This window comes from Pinus tabuliformis, chromosome 8 (genome assembly GCF_031772625.1).
Source record: "Pinus tabuliformis cultivar Carrire ecotype Pingquan chromosome 8, CPIR1, whole genome shotgun sequence".
NCBI classification, from domain to species: Eukaryota; Viridiplantae; Streptophyta; class Pinopsida; order Pinales; family Pinaceae; genus Pinus; species Pinus tabuliformis.
Genome location: NC_142294.1, coordinates 1392551726 through 1392561620, shown reverse-complemented (window position 1 = coordinate 1392561620; position 9895 = coordinate 1392551726). Strand labels below are relative to the sequence as shown.

The 9895-nt window shown below is 37.2% G+C and overlaps 1 long non-coding RNA gene across 1 annotated transcript; it reads left to right on the top strand.

Annotated features, from left to right (window-relative positions):
- Positions 1–2680: 2680 nt before the first annotated feature.
- Positions 2681–3466, top strand: LOC149240756 (uncharacterized). The gene is made up of 3 exons (XR_016245551.1): positions 2681–2790; positions 2919–2996; positions 3081–3466. It is a non-coding gene; the product is annotated as an uncharacterized LOC149240756 (long non-coding RNA).
- Positions 3467–9895: the final 6429 nt, after the last annotated feature.

Genomic DNA, 9895 nt, shown 5'->3' with positions numbered 1-9895 from the left:
GCTCCTGCAGTTGCATTTTTAATTCTGTTAGCTCTGGTACACTCATACGGTAGGGTGCCCGTGACACAGGTGCTGCCCCCGGAATCAGTTCAATGGTGAAATCCACATCTCTTTTAGGTGCTAATCCCGGTACCTCCTCGGGAAAAACATCTGCAAATTCCTGCACCACCGGAATGTTACCCAACATGGCAGTTTTGTCCTTCTGATTAGCGTAACCCACTTGAATAGCATAGATTTGACATTTCTTTCTGATGCATTTAGCTAACTGAGTTGCTGTAATGGGTCGAATCTATACAGGATGTTTGATTCCTTGTAACTCCTGCTGCTCCCCACAGTCATCCTTATAGTAAATAGTTTTTGTCTTGCAATTCACTAAGGACCAGTGTTTCTCCAGCCAATCCATCCCAATCAGGATATCATAGGAACCCAACGGTAGTACATTCAAATCTGCCACTATTGGCTGTCCTGCTATGGTTAAGGAACAATTATTTACTTTGGCCAAGACTCGTCTCTTGGCTCCTGTAGCTAGTTGGACCAGCCATGGATTCCTGAACTTTTCAGCTTGCAGTTTACACTGTTCTACTATTTTTGGGCTAACATAACTTAAAGTAGCCCCTGGGTCAATAAGAACAGCTATAGAAAGGTTTGAAATTTTACCTTCAAATTCAACCATAGATGGCTGGTACTCCGCTTGGCGGTCTTCCAACGCTGCATTGATTCTGGGTACACTACGTGCCACGTCCCCAACAGTCGATGCTTCATGAACCTGGGATATCTGGTCTGTCCCCTTTCGCTGTGGGCAGTTTTTAACATAGTGAGGCCCTCCACAGCCCCAACATTGAACTGTAGGTCTGGTCATTCCCTCACCTTCTGGTCTAGCAGGCTGCTCACTCACTCTGTTTTCACTTCCTGGTCTAGTTCGGGGCGCACTTCTTGTTACAGATCTGCTGTTTAATCCTTTACCAGCTCCCTTATTTCCATTGCTGCGACCTCCCTTGCCGCTTCCAACCATCCGACTGCTCCTTTTCTCATTCCATCTTTTGTTCGAAGTATCCCCCTTCTGCTTACTCTGCTGATAACAGATCCTTGCTTTACGAATAGCCTCATCCATGGTCCTAGGATTGTCAAACTCAATCCTCTCCCTTATATACGCAGGTAAGCTGCTCACAAACCTTTGGACCTTAGCTTTCTCCTCCTTGATGTAAGGTACATAACGTAGCAGGGAGGTAAAATGATTAATGAACTCGTCCATGGTCTGCTGTCCTAGTCTTAAGTCATGAAATTCCCTTGCCTTCTCATCATAGAAGCGCTCAGTCAGGTACCTTTCTTTGAAGTATTTCTGGAACTTCTCCCATGTGATGGTCCGTTCGCTGACCCCCTTGACAATCTTGATTTCCTCCCACCACAAGGTTGCCTTACCTTGTAACTGGAAGATTGCTAGTCTCGCTTTCAGGTTATGGTCATACTCATACAACTGAAAATATTTATTCATATTTATTAACCAGGCTTCAGCAGCTTCCTCCTGTTCGCCATCGAAATGTGGGGGTTTAATCTTCTGGAATTCTCCCTGTAGTTCCATCCTCTGACGTTTTGAAGTTTGCTGCTCTGGTACATTATCTGAATGATCCTCTTTGCCCTCGGAAACTTCAGGTTCAATCTGATAATTTTGTTCTTCTGTCATCCTCTGCTGCTCTGCGCTGGGGTTAGATAGAGGTGGATTCTGCCTGTCCGACAAGCTCTTCAGAATCCTTTCTTGCTCAACTGTTAAACGCGCGTTGTCCTCTCGCAACCGTGCCATCTCATTCTTCAATTCTTGAACAGTTTCCAGTATTGCCAGATTGGTACTTCGTGTTGCCTCACCCAACTGTACCCACAGCTCCGGGTTCTCCTGAGGGTTACTGCCGGTTCCTTGCATTTTGTCTCCTTTCTGGTTTTAACTGTTGACTGTTGTAAATCTGTATTTTATCCCTTCATAAACAGAACAACAGTTAGATGAATTATTAACTCACTTACATATGCATGGTGTAGGCTTTCACAGTGAAACATGTTTGCCTGAGGCCACAGTGTTGAAACTGGGCTCTGATACCAATTTGTCACACCTTCAACCACATACATAATTTTTTTTTTTACTGTATGCTTATATAGCTATTCTTCTTATGCTTTACTTGATGCAACTATAATGTCTGCCGCATATTTGCTCACATAGCATTATTATATAGACAATATATATATATACTATACCACATATTAAACACTTTATTAATTCTCTGTTAAGTTCGGTGGTAACCATGGTTGACATATGTTATTGCCACGCAACATATGCTTTGTCATGGGTTTCGGTATAATCCTTTGACCTTTCGGTGGAGCTTAGCTGTTAGTCCACTTCAGTTGGGAGTAGTTAATGAAGTGCAGGCATTGGTGGTCCTGCCGCAGCTCCTGCAGGCGCCAACACATCCCTGTCTTAATGGCACCCGTCCTTATAGCGCGAGGTGGCACTGCTGGACTCCTTTGGCCATGTGATGCCTCGATCGTTGAGTTCTCGGTCCTTACGCCTAACCTTCCCGCCTTGTATGAATGGTCAGGATTACACCAATGGATCGAAGGGTTGAGATCCAATCCAGGGTTTACGGCATTACATAAGCTTCAGCCACGCGGTCACGGGGTTTATTGTTTCGTTTATTTCCTCCGGTTCTGTCTCGGCACCTCGCCTCTGGTCTATCTCACCAGCGATACCCTCTTAGACTGCATCCACTCCGGAGCTGTACAGTGACCGCCTTCAGTGCTACACAGGTAATGATCTTCGGTTCTACGTGTTTCCTGTGTGTTTTCAGTAAGTTTATTGGATATGAGATCTTACAACCTTACAGTTAGTTTATCTTCATACGAATTCTTACAGTCTTGAATGTTTTTACTCCTAGGCACGCAGCTGGGTTTTGCGACCCCACTGGCGGTGTCAAGCAGCTGTGCATGACGGCTTCCCCTCACAGCAGCCACAGGTAAGCTTCAACCTTGTTTCTCTGGTCCTTTATTTAAAGCTTCACCGCCTCATGGGTTTAAAGCTATCTAGGTTATGGTTGCAGACTGCCGCTCAATGAGGGCCTTATTGCTGCACTGGCCGAGGTATACTCCTCAGAGAGCCCTCAAGACTTGTATTTGTTTTTCCTTTGAGACTGGTCGAGTCCATACTCGCCAGATTTGTTAATGAGCACGGCGGAACTTCCATAGTTCGCTTGCATGTATTTAAGGTTTCTCGTTTGTTCACATGGTTGCCCCCTTGCGGCATACTCTGTTTCTGTTTGCCGTTTCTATTCTTAGATATGGGGTTTCGGGTCTGGCCGTGGTGCACAGACCTGGCTAATGAATCTCGACTTTGATTGAGGGTTTAGTTCTTTTAAATGAACTTCTGTAATCGTTCAAGGTTTTCACTCGAGTATTGGACTGTGTATAAACTTATAATTTTATGTGACTGTGACTCTATTTGCGCCCTCAGGGTAGTACACATTTTGTATAACCATGAATATATATACACTCTGTTCTCTTTTATCGTTCCCAATAGTGCAAGGGTTTATACTATCAGATGCTGGATTGTTCATTTTTATAACTGAATCTTCGTATATGACTCAGGTTATAATGGTTGCTCCATGCCATTGCTCTGTATTCTTTATGCATCTGTCTTACTTGCTAGGGTTGTATAGTATTCATTCAGTTGTTTATACAGCAATGTTTGAACAGCATGCATTCGGCTAACTATATAGCAATATTTGTACTGTATGTACTCGAATGGTTAACCAGAATGATATTATAGTTTTTTCCTTCCACTATGGAAAATATCGCACCTCATATATATATGTTTAAGGTTTTCATTGCGTTGCATACATGGATTATCTTGTATATGTAAGCATACTTTTTCCGCTTTGCATGCACAGACTTTTGTATATATGAATATATTTTCCCATTTCAGTTTCATACACAAAGTTTTGGATGCATAAATATATTTTTCTCTCTCGACTTACATGCACAGGTTTTCATATACATGAATATATGCTCTTCCAATTTACCGCTCCACGGAGCTGACTTCGTGTTACCGTGCTCGCTAACACTGTATTCTTGAGAACATGAGTTGATGAAATGTCATAATAATCTCATTTTCAGTTTTGCACAGCTATCAAATTAACGATGTTTGTCTGGTATTCTTTCTGTGTATTATCGTTTCGTTAGACATTTGTAATAAACAACCGAGGGTTTTAATTATCCCTCCGTCGACAAGATAGCATCTGACTACCGTCAGTGCTCGTCTATTCAGACTCAGAGGTTCAATCCTCACTCTGTCGACACACTCGGGTTTTTATTTGATCATTTATCAAGATATGTAATACTATTCCGTCAATGTTAGTTTGCTCACTGTTAAACAATGACTCGGTCTTCTGCACGAGCTTATATTCTGCCCGTTATTTGATAACCAGTTCTTGGTTACCTTCCCTGGTTCCTATAACCAGTTTTTAACTACACCTTTCTATGTAGCTTTATCTACAGTCAATCTAGGTTTATGACAATCTGTCTTTTAACTTTAACCATATCTATACAGTTTCTTAACATTACGACAGTAACTAGGAAAAGAAACTTGCTTCCTATTTGACTACTGTACATTCACTGTATTTTCATATTCAAACAAAGACTCTGCAGTTGAAACCGTACCTGGTTCGCCAGTATCAAGAATGGTTTCTCAAGCAAGTCACCTGTTCTTGTTTATGCTCTTCCACCCAGCCATGAGATCCATCCCTCAGACGGAATTCTCCCCCCGAGCCATCCTGCAGGCCTCCAGCCCTCAACAGGATTTGTGCACTCTCTATGCCTGGTTATCTGGTCCTAACCAGACTTAACCACTTTTCTCTTTTCTTTTTTTTTTCATGTTCTTGGAAAAGAATTTCTTCTGTCTGTCCTCACAGCACAGAACCCCCTCCCTCAGTCAGGACTTTTCCTGTTTTGGAGGGTAGTTTTCATCAGTTATCACAACTGATCTCTTTCTTTAAGACCCACCTCTTAGAGGCTGCCAGCATTTCAAGAAATATTTAAATTACTTTAATTAAAAGAAATAGTTTGTCACAGTTTTGTTTAAAACATAACAACAACTATATTACTGTCTTTTACCACAGTAAACTTTCATATTTACATATCCTGGGGTCATTACATGACCCCTTTGGCATTGAATTGTGTGCAGTTCATTATATTTTTGGCTCAAGGTAACCGACTTGCGGAGAGAACACACCCATAAGGCTCACGCCATGAATACTCACAACTCATACGATTTTCAAAATTATATATATATATATATATATATATATATATATAAATTTTACTTTTCATAAATATTATTATTGTTTTCTTTTTTTTTTAATTTAATTTTTTATGCTATAAAATTTGGGGAAAATTTCATAGATACCCACAACTATGATGCTCATATCATGAATACTCTCAAAATTATATGTATATATATATATATATATATATATATATATATATATATATATATATACTACTTTTCTTAAATATTATTCTCAAAATTATATATATATATATATATATATATAACTTTTATATAATATATTATTATTGTAGTTTGTTTGTTTGTTTTTGTTTTTTTTTTGGTTTTTTTTTATATATATATATATATATATATATTTTATACACTATAAAATTTGGGGAAAATTCCATGATAGATTTTTGATTTCTAAATAGGGCCGACATTAAATTAAAAATGTTAAATGTTAAACATTACATGTTAAATGTGTACATTTACATTTACATTTACATTTACATGTTTATGCTTGTTTACATGTTTATGTGAGATCTACCTTCATACTGGGTTGTAGAGCTCATCTCGGCCCAATAAGGTGAGAAATTATTATAAAAATATCTTTAGCCTAGAAAGTTAGATCAATTGGTCCACATCTCATTGCTAATACACTTAGAAACAATTATAATAATGTATATTTAACCCGAAGGATAACTTAATTGGTCCAAGTCCCATTGCTAAAGCACATTGTCCTTGTAATTGGGAGGTCACAAGATTGGTCAACATGTCATTGTTAAAGCACTTAGAAACCATTATAATAATATATATTTAATCCTGACGGTTAGCTTAATTGGTCTAATTGGTCCAAATCCCATTTCTAAAGCACCTTGTCCTTGTCATTGGGAGGTAGCAGAGTCATTTCTACTCAATGCCCTCACGGTTGGGCTCTTTCTACTCAATGCCCTAGCCATTGGGCTCTGATATTGTTAATTGAATATGGGTATCCAAGATAAGAATCATTACCACCACCCAAAATAAATTCTCTTGAATATTATTATTATGATTACTTATTTCCATGGAATCTATGAAAAGACATAATTGACAAATATTATTATTATTACTTATTATTATCCCTTTAATTTCTAAAGGGTAAGAGAACTAAATTCATAGATCTCATCGCTAACTTGTAATCACTTCAACTATTGCATAAGAGGCACTCTATTTTCACATAATATTTTTTTTTAATATCATCTTAATTAAAAATAAATAATAAAAAAAATATGAAGGGTAACTGAAGAATACAAAGAAACTGATTTAATTCTTTTCTAACATATATCTAATTTTCCAACTCAAAATATGTTTAAAATGATAATTGACTATTTAGTACATTTAAGGGTATCTCTATTTTCTGTTTCAAATGATAATTTACTTTGCACTACATTTAAGGGTATCTTTGTATAGATGAGAGAGTTGCAAGAAAAGTCACCACCATTTAGATTTCTTGTAAAAGAACCATACCCCCAACCTTCATCTTTAGAATGTTAATTTTTTAACAACAAACAAAGATTAACAATATTAAAATTAGCATAAAGCTCTTATATTAATATTTTAAATTTAAGAAAATTTCAATCACTTTTAAATAAATGTAGCCATGTTACCCAAAATTGGAGATGCAACTGTATTTCTAACATCATATACATTATTTAAACTTATAAAAGCTAAGAAAAGTAGTATGGCAATATTGTGCCCTTTGAGACAAGCTCTTAAAAGAAATTGCAAAACATCCCTATGATGTAAATGAGCCTATCTATTGCCATATATTTGAATTATCTACGTGCATGTATGTAGGTTTTATAAAATACTAAGATGAATAAAAAATATTTTTAATTTAAAAAGTATATGATAAACTGAAAAACATGTAGTATACATTTTTATATATTCAATATTAATCTAATACAACATAAATAAAAACATAATTAATATGATAGGGTGGAGTGCCTTTTTGGACAATGGAAAATAATGCTAGGGTTCTGCTCTACAATGTTGAAGCATCCACATCTGAGATTATGCTTTCTATTGGAGAAATGTGTAGCTAGTTTCTAGTGATTCCATGGGTGTCAATTGTGGCTAAATGAGCTAGGGGAGAAGCCTTCACAGAGATTCGTTTGTTTCAAAGTGGTGGGAAAGATCTTCACAACGTAGAAAGTGGAGTCTCAAACTTTGGTTTTTTCTTTGAGGCAGGACCTTTATGTGCAAGATCTTACATGCTTATGACCATATCTATCATTTTCATTGGTTTTTGTTCAATTTTCATGGTGTTTAGGGATGCGGGGTTTGTTCAATGATTATGTCTCTCTCTATTAGCAGATCAAGGTGTGGATAAAGTTGGGGTAGCTCAAACAATATGGGATATGGAGGCCATCACTCCAAAATGGACAAGATCTACACAAGATATGGTAATTAATAGTGAAAAGCATATTCAATTTCATATTTTTATTGAGAGTCTTAGTGGGACGACTTTTGTTCATTAGATTCGAGGTTTGGATCTAGTAAGAAATCTGAATTAGATGATCCAAAAGAGTATGGGTATACCAGAATTGTTCCAAGTCTTGGAATACACATGAAACATACTTGAAGACATTCAACGACTAGAAGATTATGGTGTGACAAAATATTCAACAATAACTTTAAATTTGAGGATGCAGGGAGGTTCTAGAAACCCAAATCCTAAGTGAACCACATCCTTCAAGCATGCACTCAAAGGGACGGTTTCCACAAAAGTAGATCAATCTCAAAATATGTCGTGTCCTTATTTGTAGAGAAAATGGACAAGGTTCGAGAAATGAATATCAAAAACCGAGAGGTTAAAACTTTTCATGATAATCTATAATCCACAATAGTTATATGTCAATTTAATAGTTTTTGTCCAAATCCATGAGACTTGTACGAGCGCGTATACTATTCATGAACAAAAAAGTGTGATATGTAATTGTGTTCTAAAGGGTTTTTCATAGTACAATTCGAGATTAAGCAAGATATTGATTTTTTTTATAAAAGATGGACGCTTGTTTTGGGGTAGAGATGTACTCTTTGCTACCCCATTGTTTCCTAGGTTTGATGCAAAAAACATGGTGGTAATGATGATTCCAGTTTTGGGTAAGGCTCCAAAACCTTCCCCTCCATTCTTGGAAATGTAATAACCCTGGTGAAAATTCCATGTAATAAAAGTTAAAAATAATAACCATGGTTGATGGGACACTTATTCCAAGCTGAATGTTGGGCAAGACATCTTAGGGGGTCTTCATTTGGTTGTTTATGGCCAAGGAAATTGGCAAAGGAAATGGCTAAGGCTTTGGAAAGGCAAAATTGCATTCTTGGCACATTTATATATGAAAATAAATGGAAATTAGGAGAAAAGTAAGTTGAAAGGTCACAAGTTGCATGTGAGGAGGAAAATGAAGGAAAATAATGTAAAATGAAGAAAATAGAAGCCTCATTCATAAAAAGGCTTCTAAGGATTAATGGGTAACCTTTTGTCACTTTAGTTTTGGAGCTCTCTCATTATTCTTTCTCTCTCTCTCTCTCACTCTTGGACACTTATAGTTTTCTTGGAGCATTTTGGGCATTGGAGCAAGAAAGGAAAAGAAGGCAAGAGGAAGAAAAAATCAGGCAGGGAAAGGCTGGATCAAGAAACTACAACCTTAATCTTTGCATGTGTATTTTCCTTGCTAGATTTGGCATGCATGGTCTTGCATGTGGTTTTTTTTGTCATGGCATGGGTTTTTCTAAGTGTTATAATGTTTTCATCCTAGCCTTTCCATTTCCTGATAGCCTTGATGAGATGGGTTCTCATACTTCAGTTGAGTTGTATTTTTGGATGTATTCGAAGCTGGGTGTGGTGGATCTCTGAAATGAAAAACACATGGCCTAGTGGTCCCTTAACAAGACTATGGATCATCATAAATCCACTAACCTTATAACCCTTGAGCGAGACTGTGGGTTATGGTAAGAAAAAAGAGCAAAAGGACTTTGTTACAATTGTGATAAGAAATACATTAAAGGTCATAAGTGTGATGAGAAGAAAATATTTACATTTACTGTGAAGAGGAGGAAGAAAATGATCAAGAAGAATGAAAAGAAGAGGATATACACCAGGAACCAACGTGAGAGAAAGAAGAAATGAATCCGACCATATCTTGTAAAGCAATGGAAACAATTACCACTCCTCAAACTCTCAAGATAGAAGGACATATCAAGAAGAAAAATGTTCAAGAAGTGAAAGATCACATCAAGCATCATCAAGAAATGAATTTGACCATATCTTGTAATGCATTGGTAGAAATTACCACTCCTTAGACTCCCAAGATAGAGGGACATATCAAGAAGAGAAAGGTTCAAGCAATGAAAGATCACATCGAGCATAAAGAACAAGTTCTCCAAATTTTAAAGGATAACACCACTTTGGTGCAAAATCGAATGAAACAACATGCATATCAACACCGCAGTGAAAGAAGTTTGGATGTAGGTGATTGGGTATTTTTACGGCTACATCCATACAAATAAATGTCCCTCAAGCAAGTTATTTATGAGAAGGAAATGTTG